We start from the raw sequence: 10,255 nt of genomic DNA, 5'->3' as shown, positions 1-10,255 counted from the left end.
CAGTTAACACTCAGGTGCTGCTAGCACTCTGCATGGTCATGATAGTTAACACTCAGGTGCTGCTAGCACTCTGCATGGTCATAGCAGCTAACACTCAGGTGCTGCTAGCACTCTGCATGGTCATAGCAGCTAACACTCAGGTGCTGCTAGCACTCTGCATGGTCATAGCAGCTAACACTCAGATGCTGCTAGCACTCTGCATGGTCATAGCAGCTAACACTCAGGTGCTGCTAGCACTCTGCATGGTCATAGCAGCTAACACTCAGGTGCTGCTAGCACTCTGCATGGTCATGGTAGTTAACACTCAGGTGCTGCTAGCACTCTGCATGGTCATGGTAGTTAACGCTCAGGTGCTGCTAGCACTCTGCATGGTCATGGTAGTTAACACTCAGGTGCTGCTAGCACTCTGCATGGTCATAGCAGCTAACACTCAGGTGCTGCTAGCACTCTGCATGGTCATGGCAGTTAACACTCAGGTGCTGCTAGCACTCTGCATGGTCATAGCAGTTAACACTCAGGTGCTGCTAGCACTCTGCATGGTCATGGTAGTTAACACTCAGGTGCTGCTAGCACTCTGCATGATCATAGCAGCTAACACTCATGTGCTGCTAGTACCCTGCATGGTCATGGTAGTTAACACTCAGGTGCTGCTAGCACTCTGCATGGTCATGGTAGTTAACACTCAGGTGCTGCTAGCACTCTGCATGGTCATCGTAGTTAACACTCAGGTGCTGCTAGCACTCTGCTAAGCGCACTCAGATGAAATTACTCATTTCATCCTCACAGAAACCCTGGGTGTTTAGATGCTGTTATTTCATTTTGAAAATGAAACTGAGGTTAAGTGATGTGCCCAAGGTCACACAGTTGGTAAGAGGTAGAGCTGGGATTCAAGCCCAGACAGTCTGGCTCCAGAGCATGAGCCCTGGACCAAAATGTTCTACTGTCTCTGCTCTTCCCTTCTGGAAAGATGTTAATGAGTTAGTTTGCATGGCCCCCACAGGGGGGAGTGTGTGTGTGTGTGTGTGTGTGTGTGTGTGTGTGTGTATACACACGTGTGAACGCGCACACACGCATCAATATACCGGCAATGGGAGGGAAGGCTCAGGGCTGCACTCATGAGCTTCTGTGTGTTGATGGCTGCACCTGTGCATTGCGGGAGCCCAGGGAGATCTTACCTGTGCTCTTCTTCCCTCCCTGCCTTCGTGGCTCCCAGGAGACTGGGTGCCTGCCCTCTCTGGTGTAGAACTGTTACCCGGATTGCTTCCTAACCCCGTTGAAAGGCTCCAGATTCCCAGGAAGGAGCTCAGATCTGAAACTAAAAGTGGACAGGGGCCCGGGAGGAGCAGGCAGTGAAGGTGGGAGCATGGTTGCCATGTGTGGGCTGCTCTCTCGTGCCTCTCGGTGCTTGGGTAACCTGTGCGCTGCCCACATAATGTGCAGTTGCTTCCAGCCCCTGAGAAGACGCCGGCCAGACTGGGCTTCCTCTCGGTGTCTTTCCCAGGGCCAGGATTGTGGGGACAAATAATAGTAATGATATCAACGGTACAGCCATTACCATCATTCACTGCATTACTTACTGAAGGCACTGTTCTTAGTGCCTTTACTTCGGCTAACTCACTTAACTGTCACAAAAGCTCTATGAGCTGGTGTTACGATCATCTTCATTTTATAAAGGAGGAAACTAAGGCACAGAGAAGTTAAGCAAGTTGCCCAAGATCACACAGCTAAAACGGGGATTTGAGTTTGGGTAGCCTGGTCCAGAGCTACCACCCCGACTCCAGAGCCAGTACTTTGTCCTTTGAGGGCTCCCAGAGGACACCTCCAGGCCCTGTGGCTCTTCTCTGGTCCCCACTTTGGAATCTTGATTTCATTTTCCTGGGAGCCTGGGATGTGCCCAGTTGCCTGCCCACACAGATCCCGTGCATGAGATGTGGCCTCTGGCATCAGCCAAGTCCTGGTTTTCATAGGGACTGTGCCCCTTCTCTTACACACACATGTCCGGGCGTGAAAAGGACGTTTCCAGGAACTCTTCCTGGGTGCAGAGGTCATTGACCTTGGCCCCTGCTGCTGTAGCCTCATCCCGCCAGTCTGTCTGCTCACAGATGGTCCCAATGTGAGTACCTGGGGTAGGGCAGGTCCGCCAGCCCTGTGGGCCCTGGGTGCGTCTCTCTCAGCCTGTCCTTTCTGCCTGTAGTCTATAGCTGCTCTTGTTTTAGGGCCAAGTGGAAACATCTCTTTTCCCTTCCACCCGCCATTCCGTCAGCCCCTGGGCCAGGTCTGGTCCTAAGCTCGATTCTTGGAGGCTGCCTTGCTGTGGGAGGTGAGGCTGGCTTCGCTTGCTGCCAGGCGGGAGGGTGGAGCTGTGTGGATCTGAGTGGAGGACTTAGGGGTCGTGGGGGGTAAGGGGAAGTTTAATTTTCCGCCGTGACCCCTGGGGGGTTCTGGGTGCTCCCGGACACATTGCCGTGGCCATCGGCTGGGCGTAGGGCAGGTGGAACCCTGCAGTGAGTGCCCAGGTGCTGCTGGATGGGAAAGGAGTATTGGACTTGGAGCTGAGAAATGTCTGGCAGCCCCTGCGGAGGGCAGAGCCAGGCTTGTCTTGTGCCAGGAAGTTGGCAGCAAAACAGAAAGGAGCTGTGGAGGTGGGACCTGCCTTTGTAACTCAGAAGGTTGACTCCAAAGCCATCGTTGGAAGCGGAGTGGGCTCCAGGCCTGGCTGAGTCCCCTTGCCCCCTGCTAATTCCCATGAAAGAGTTTCTGTCTCTGGGATTGCTCCTTCCCTGTCTGCCTGCTTAAGAAAAAAAACACCTGCTATATTTTATTTATTTTTTAAATTGTGGTAAAATACACATAATTTAAAATATATCATTTTTAAGTATGCAGGTCAGTGGCATTAAGTATATTCACATTGTTGTGCAACCATCACCACCATCCATCTCCAGGACTCTTTTCATCTTGCAAAACTGAAACTCTGTACCCATTAAACTCTAACACCCCCTTCACACTCCCCACCCCCAGCCCCTGGCTACTATCGTTCTACTTCCTGTCTTCTATGAATTTGACTACTCTAAGTATCTGATGTAAGTGGAATCATAACATTGTTTTTTTGTTTGTTTAATATATTTTTATTGATTTCAGAGAGGAAGGAGATAGGAACATCAATGATGAAAGAGAATCATTGATCGGCTGCCTCCTGCACGCCCCCTACTGGGGATTGAGCTCACAAACCAGGGCATGTGCCCCTGATCAGAATCAAACCCAGGACCTTTCAGTCCACAGGCCGATGCTCCACTGAGCCAAACCGTCCAGGGCTAACATTGCTTTTGTGACTGCTTATTTCACTTAGCATAATGTCTTCAAGGTTCAATCTGCATTGTAGCTCCTGTAGAATTTCCTTCTATTTAAGGCTGAATGGTATGCCATTGTATGTATAGATCACATTTTATCTCTCCATTCATCAGTGGACAGTTGGGGTGCTTCCACCTTCTGGCTCTTGTGAATAATGCTGCAGTGAGCGTGGGTGTTTCCCAGTATCCTGGGCTTACTTCACCCATCAGCCATAGGCCATCCTTGGAGCTTGGTCAGGATGGGCCCACTGACTCAGCCCCAGGGGAATGGGTAGGTCACCAGACGAAGGCTTGGCCCTCTGGTGCGAGCTTCTACCAAACACCAGCTAAGGACATTCCAGATTTCCTTCCCCATCAGCCCTCGGAAGAAGTTGCCAGGTTCCTGGTTCTCTCCTGAACAGGAGGATGGCTGCAGTTCACCCTGAGCCCGGCATGGGTGGTGTTAAGAGAAAGGGACGGTCATGCATTGGGATGTGTGTGGGAGCTTCTCTGAGACGGGCCGGCCGGCTGACCTTACGTGGAGGAGTTGGGGGCGTGTTAGGGTAGGGCTGGTTATGCTGCAAAACCAACTTAGTCTTGAAATCCCCATGATTAACATCAGCAAGGTTCACTGCTTGTTCACACCTGTCCATCACAGGCAAGCAGGAGCCTCTGCCCCACTTGTTCACTCGGGGATGCAGCCCAGTGGAGGCTGCACCATCTGGAACCCACAGCCTCCAAGGCCATGCCCCAGGGGAAGACGGAGAATGGGGAGGGGCACATGAGGGCTGACCAGCGCAGTGGGAGTCAGAAGGTGTCAGGGCCTTAAGGAGGGTGCCTGTGTGTGTGCCTCTGTGTGTGAGTATATGCATGCGCCTGTGCGCTAAGAGCAGAAATGGGCTGGCTGGGGAATCACATTGCCTTTCCCTAGCGCAGCCCTCACCCGGCTTTGCACCACCTCAGAGGAAAGGTGAAGTTTTAGGAAGAGGCCTTGAACTCGTGGAGGTGACAGAAGGAAGCTGGAACCGGCCAAACCACTGATCCTCCGGATCTGGGGGGGAGGAGATGAGGACATGAATTTTGAGGCGCCCTCTAATGGCCCTGTTCAATAGTGGAATTGTTTTTAAGGTCCAGGAAGGCTCTGTGCGGAGAGCCAGCAGCTTGAGCTGAATGTCAGCGAGTCCTGCCTGCTAGCAGTGGCAGAGGCACAGGGTGTTTCTGTGGCTGTACGTGTGAGGGGGTGCAAGCAAGTGCGAGTTGGGAATGTGTTGGCCGACTTCTGCAGAGGAGGGGATGGCTTCGCTGACTTCTGCAGAGAGCCTGGAGCCACATGGCTCTGGGATTGAAGGGAGCCCCTGGGGCGGGAGGCAGGGGTCACAGATCCTGATCCTGGGTGCCACCGACGTGCAGGGTAGCTTTGAGAGTCTCATTGACCCCTCCCGACCTTCTATTACTTATCTGCTCTCTGAACTGTCCCTTCCTACTTCTCAGCACTAGATGGAGAGTCATTTAATTTTTCATAAATACCCTGAGGACTCATGAAACCATATATGGGAGAGGGGCCCGGAGGAGGCCATCCATCCCAGGCGAGTGATAAGTGGGATTGGATTGGAAGGTCATTGTCATAATGGTCCTTTGATTCTGCCTCCTCAGTGCCTCCTGGCCGCTTCCCCTTCAGCGAGCATTTTTCACCAGCTCGTGGGGCAGGGCAGGCAGAGCTGAAGCTTAAATCACATCAGTCAGGGTCATTACTTGTTTTCGGTTCATGGTGGGTCAGAGGGGAAGGAGAAGGCGAGTTAAAGCTCTTAACTCTAATAAGGGCTGGACTTCCTGTAGGATTTGTCAGCGTAACCTCCCGGCCCCAGACCTTAAATAATTGAATTGGTTGCTATGGGAAGAAATGAGGAGGAGTTTTAGGGCTCAGTCGGACAGTTACGGAGCGTCCGCTATGTGTGACTGCTGTCCTGAGTGCCCTGAATAATAGGCCGGAAATAGAAAAGGGCCATCCTTGCCCTCCAGACTCCTGCCATCTAGTGGGGAAGCCATAATATACCAAAGGCCAGATGAATGTGAACCTGACTGTGCAGAGGAATTTTCTTTCTTTTTTGTCTGCTTGATGGAATGCTATCCCGTTTGTGGGATGCTCTTGTCCGGTATCTCTCTCCTTGCTCTGCAGAGCAGCCCTGGGGAAGGGGCAGGGCAGCGGTGTCATCCATTTACGACGAGAAAAGTGGAGCACCTTGCCGGAAGGAAGTCGGTAGAACTACTGGTAGTGGAGCTGGGGTGGCAAGTCTTGCTTGGGGTCTGTTCCCTTCACTGTGTCGGGCACATAATGTGGTGAGGAGATGTTTATTGAATGGCTGGCTATTGCTCATTTACTCACGGAATGAACTTTTGTCCATTCTGGCAAGTCACCTGGCCATTTGCACCAATATTCCTGTCTGTTCAGTGGGCTTGTAACTACCTTTCCTACAGAGTCATTTAGAACTTTAGGCTCCTCCTGCTGGGGTAGGAGATGATGTCAAAGTACAAAAAGCAGTGAACTTGACCCAAAGAGGGGCTTTAAGCTGTGGCTCAGTTGTTTATCAGCCTGGGGGCCGTGGACACGACCCAGGACACGCCTGAGCTTCCGTTTTCCCCGTGTAAAGTGGGAGATTATTCTGCCATCCTCCCTGGGTTGTGAGGATGAAATGAGATCCCCGCCGTGGGCTTGCTGTGTACACTGTAAAGAAAACACGGTGCAGATAACAGCGTTTCTGATGCATCTCTGAGGCCGGAGGCTGATGCAGCCACTACCCTCCTACCCAGGGCCCACTGGCAGGCCCCAGCCCCCCGCCCCCCGTCTCTGCCCCTGATGCAGAGATCCAAGACCTAGGATTCCTTTGTTTCAGACTTTGGAGCCCGGGCTTCTCCTGACGGCCACGGTCTCTGCCTCCCTCCCCGAGGGAGCCTGGAGGTGGAGAAGCGATCGCATCTCCATAGCAACCAGAGAGGCTGAGCCCAGCATCGGGGGCGGAGCCAGAACCCAGCGCTCCAGCTAGGCGTCCACATCGCCAGGAATGAGCAGCGGAGGCGTCACTGCCCTGTTGTCCCTTTGCTGAGTTCATTTCCTTGCTCCAGGCCTCCCTGAAGGCCTCACGGCGAGGGGAGGCCATCCTGTGGGCCAGGCGGCTGCTGTAGGCCGAGGCTGAGGGCCCTGCGTGAGTGGGACAGGGGTTGCCCTCCCTGCCTGCCCACGTTTACCATCAGAGTAAAGCCCTTTCTGTCCACCTCCTGGCCTCTTCCCAGGCAAACCTCCAAGTCCTTCAAGACTTAATTCAAACCCTGCCTCTTACAAGAAACTCTCCTGTGTCTCTCACTTGGCCCTGCAGATGGCACCCTGAGCTGTCTCAGAGTTTAGTTAGAGTCGCCTGCTGCCCCAGCCACCCCACACCAATTCAGTATGGATCTCTGGGTTGGGAGCCAGACATCAGCAGCTTCCAAACTCCCCAGGAGATTCCAGTATGCAGCAAAGGTTGGAGCTGGTGTCTTCAAGTTAAAGATTTAAACTATTCCCTGAACCTGGCCAGTGTGGCTCAGTGGTTGAGCATCACCCATGCACCAAGAGGTTGCCAGTTCCATTCCTGGTCAGGGCACATGCCCAGGTTGCAGGCTCAGTCCCCGGTGGGAGCTGTGCAGGAGGCAACCAATCGATGTTTCTCATCGATGTTTCTTTCTCCTCTCTCCCCCTCTCTAAACATCAATTTAAAAAGCACACATATGGAAACCATCCCCTGATGCCTACTGAATGTAGGCGGACCAATGAACAGTTGAGCCTGCCGATGGAGGAAGGCCTTCCAGTCCTGGTTTTGTTTTTTGTTTTTCCAGGCCGAGGAGATCCCCGAGAGCGCTTACTGCTCCTGAAGGGGACCGGGGTAGGAGTGATAATGGCTACTGTTCATTTAGTGTTGGTCCTGCCTTACACTGCATATGTTTTCTCATTGCAACTCCACAAAAACTCATACGGTATAGTCATTATGAGTTAGCCCCGGAGCTGTTCTCCCACGGTCTCCCTCCCGCTCTGCCATCATCAGTTCTAGGGCAGAAGATCAGTTATCACCTAACATCATCCTTTGTACCACTCCTGTTGGGAGGGCAGGACCATTCCAAACCTAGAGCTTAAATTTATCCTGCACTCACAGGTTCTTAGTGTCCAAGAAGAGGTTGGAAAGATCCCCCTAACTCCCCCCCCGCCACAACCCCCCTCAACATCTGTTTTGGGGTTGGGGGTACCAGGATGTATTCTGGCTGTGTCCATTGGTCATTAGTGCCAGACAGTCTTAGGAGAAGGTTGTAAACAGCTCAACACCTGTGTGCCTCCAGCTGTTTGGGCACCCCCTCCTCCCCCTTGGGCCTACCAGAGCTTAAGATGGTAGAAATGAGGGTGGGTCATTTGGGTTTGAACCTACCCCCCCTCCACAGACCAACTCTTCACATTGCCCAAAAGAGCATGTCTCCATGGTCTGTCATTGGTTGGCTCAGACCCTGTCATCTGGCTTGGGCTGCACCCTTGACGGGCTTGGAATAGATAACCCTGTGTCCACATGTGGTTCCAGTCTGCGTGACTCCTAGGAGGTGCGGAGGTCATGGGATTCCACCTGCATTGTCACTCAACAGAGGAACTTTTGCATCAGGAGGAGTTACCTAAACGTTAGAAATACCTGGCGATGACGCAGCTGGCATGACCCTGCAGTGGGCACGGTCCCGATCAGTGGTCCCCACTGGGTCCCGCCCGACTCCTAGCCCAACGCGGAGGCCCTCGTGTGCTGGTCTGTGCCCGCTTCTCCAGCACCGTCTGCCCCCTCACCCTCCTGCTCACTCAGTGTTCTAGCCGCGTGGCTATTTATAGCCCCCTTCAGGGGCCCTGCTGTTTCACACTTTGTGCCTCTGCCAAGCCGCTTCTCTGTTGCCTAGAACTCTGCTCATGTCCCCCATCTGCCTGGCAAGCACCCACACATCTTTCGAGACGCAATTAATTATATTAATAATCGCAGCTGAGATTTACTGGGCGCTTGCTGTGTTCTAAGCCTTGGTGTGCGTTTTCCGGTTTGATCCTCGAAGCATCCCTGTGTGCTCAGTCCCTCCGTCGCCCGCTTTTACGTTCATTGATTTAACTGTTCACGGCCCGTTTGTAAGAGGCTGTCTTGTGCCAGGCATTCCTCTGGGCACGAGGAGGTTCGGCAGTGACGGAGTCTGGATTGGAACCCAAGCCGGGTGACCGGCATCCCTGCTCTTCGCCACAGCAGCTCAGCTCCTCCCTTCCAAGTATCGCCCAAGCCCTTCCAGCCACCACCCCCCCCCCCCCCACACACACACACACTGTTGCCCCTCCCTCCTCTCTGCCTGGCCTCTGAGGTACTTCTGTCACAGCATCTAGGATGTTTGATTGCTTATTGGACGCCTTTCTCTGCTGGGCTGTAGGACATCACGTGGGAATGTGTTCGTTTTTAAGGGGCAGAGAACCCAGCTTATACAGGCTTGTGTTTCCCACTCAGCGAGGAACGGACAGGCTGTTTGGAGTGTGGCTCCGCACCTCGACAGCATCAGGGAAATGGCTCTGTCCCTTCTTGATCATTTCCTCGTGGCAGCAATATGGCCCCTGCAGCTCCTCCCATCATAGCGGAGTTCGAGGCGGGGCGTCCTGTTTTAATTAGCAAAGCTGAGGCCTTGCCAGAGGTTCTGTTCTCCTTGGGTCTCACTGGTCAGAACAGTGCCAGATGGCCACTCCTGATTGTGCGAGAGGCAGAGAACGTGGGTATCTAGCCTGGGGCTGGGCCCATTGCCACCTCAGATAAAGATTAAAGTAAGGAGGGAGGAAGGGAAGATGGATGTTAGGTGGGAGACAAGCAGTGTCTGCTAGTGTCCTGGAATGAAGAGACCATGTGTCCATTTCTCCCAAGTTCCTAGAATCTGAATGCTTTACGATTGTTTTGTGTTGTTGCGTTGAAGGTTTTATTCTATGTACATACAGACTTTTCCCCCAAAACATAATATCATACTGTACATACTATTATTAACTTCCTTTTAAGCTTAGTTAAGATATCCATATAATTTGTAATGGCTACATAGAAGTCTTTCTTGGAGATATATCAGAATTGACTCAGCCAAATTCCTATAATTAATCTTTTAGATTGTTTTTAATATTTCACAATCATAAACAACCCTGTGATAAATACCCTTTTAACTTTTTTATGTACATTTAGAGTTAGTTTCTTAGGACACAGTCTTGGATTTTGCTGGGTTAAAAGCTGTCTACGTTATTAAAGCTTTTGATACCAGTTACCAAATTGGTCCCAGAAAAGCTGTGGCACTTACATATCCCCTCCAGGAGTTTCTGAGAGTGCCTGTTCCCTGACAACTCTGAGTATTTGTTTTAATCCTTACTGATTTGATAGAAAAAAATGCAAAAAATAGAAGTTTTCATTTTCTTTGTGTGTATGTGTGTGTGTGCACACACGGTGGGAGTTTGTAGTTCTCTTTTTAATTTTCTGTTTATTTCTCGAACTCATTTAGAAAGTTGAGGTATTCATCATTTTCTCATTGATTTTCAAAAGTGCTTTATATATTCAGGAGACAGGAGGTTCACAGGAGAAGGATGCAACTGAGCTGGACTTGAAGGTTAAATAGAATTTCCCCGAGTGGACAGGGTTGGGGAGGGTGTGCCCGGTGTAGGAACAGCATGTGCGAAGGTGCAGAGGAGGGAAACAGTGTTGTGTGTTTGGGGACTGTATTAATTTCATAGGGCTGCCATAAAAAAAAAAAAAGAAGAAGAAGAATCACAAACTTAGTGGCCTAAAACAACAGGAGTTTATTTTCTCACAGTCTGGAGGCCAGGAGTCCAAGATCACAGTGTGGGAAGATCACAGTGTTGGCAGGGTCACGCTCCCAGC

Source organism: Myotis nattereri (assembly GCF_964212035.1).
Source record: "Myotis nattereri genome assembly, chromosome: 16".
Lineage (NCBI taxonomy): Eukaryota > Metazoa > Chordata > Mammalia > Chiroptera > Vespertilionidae > Myotis > Myotis nattereri.
Note: the sequence above shows the minus strand (reverse complement) of the source record.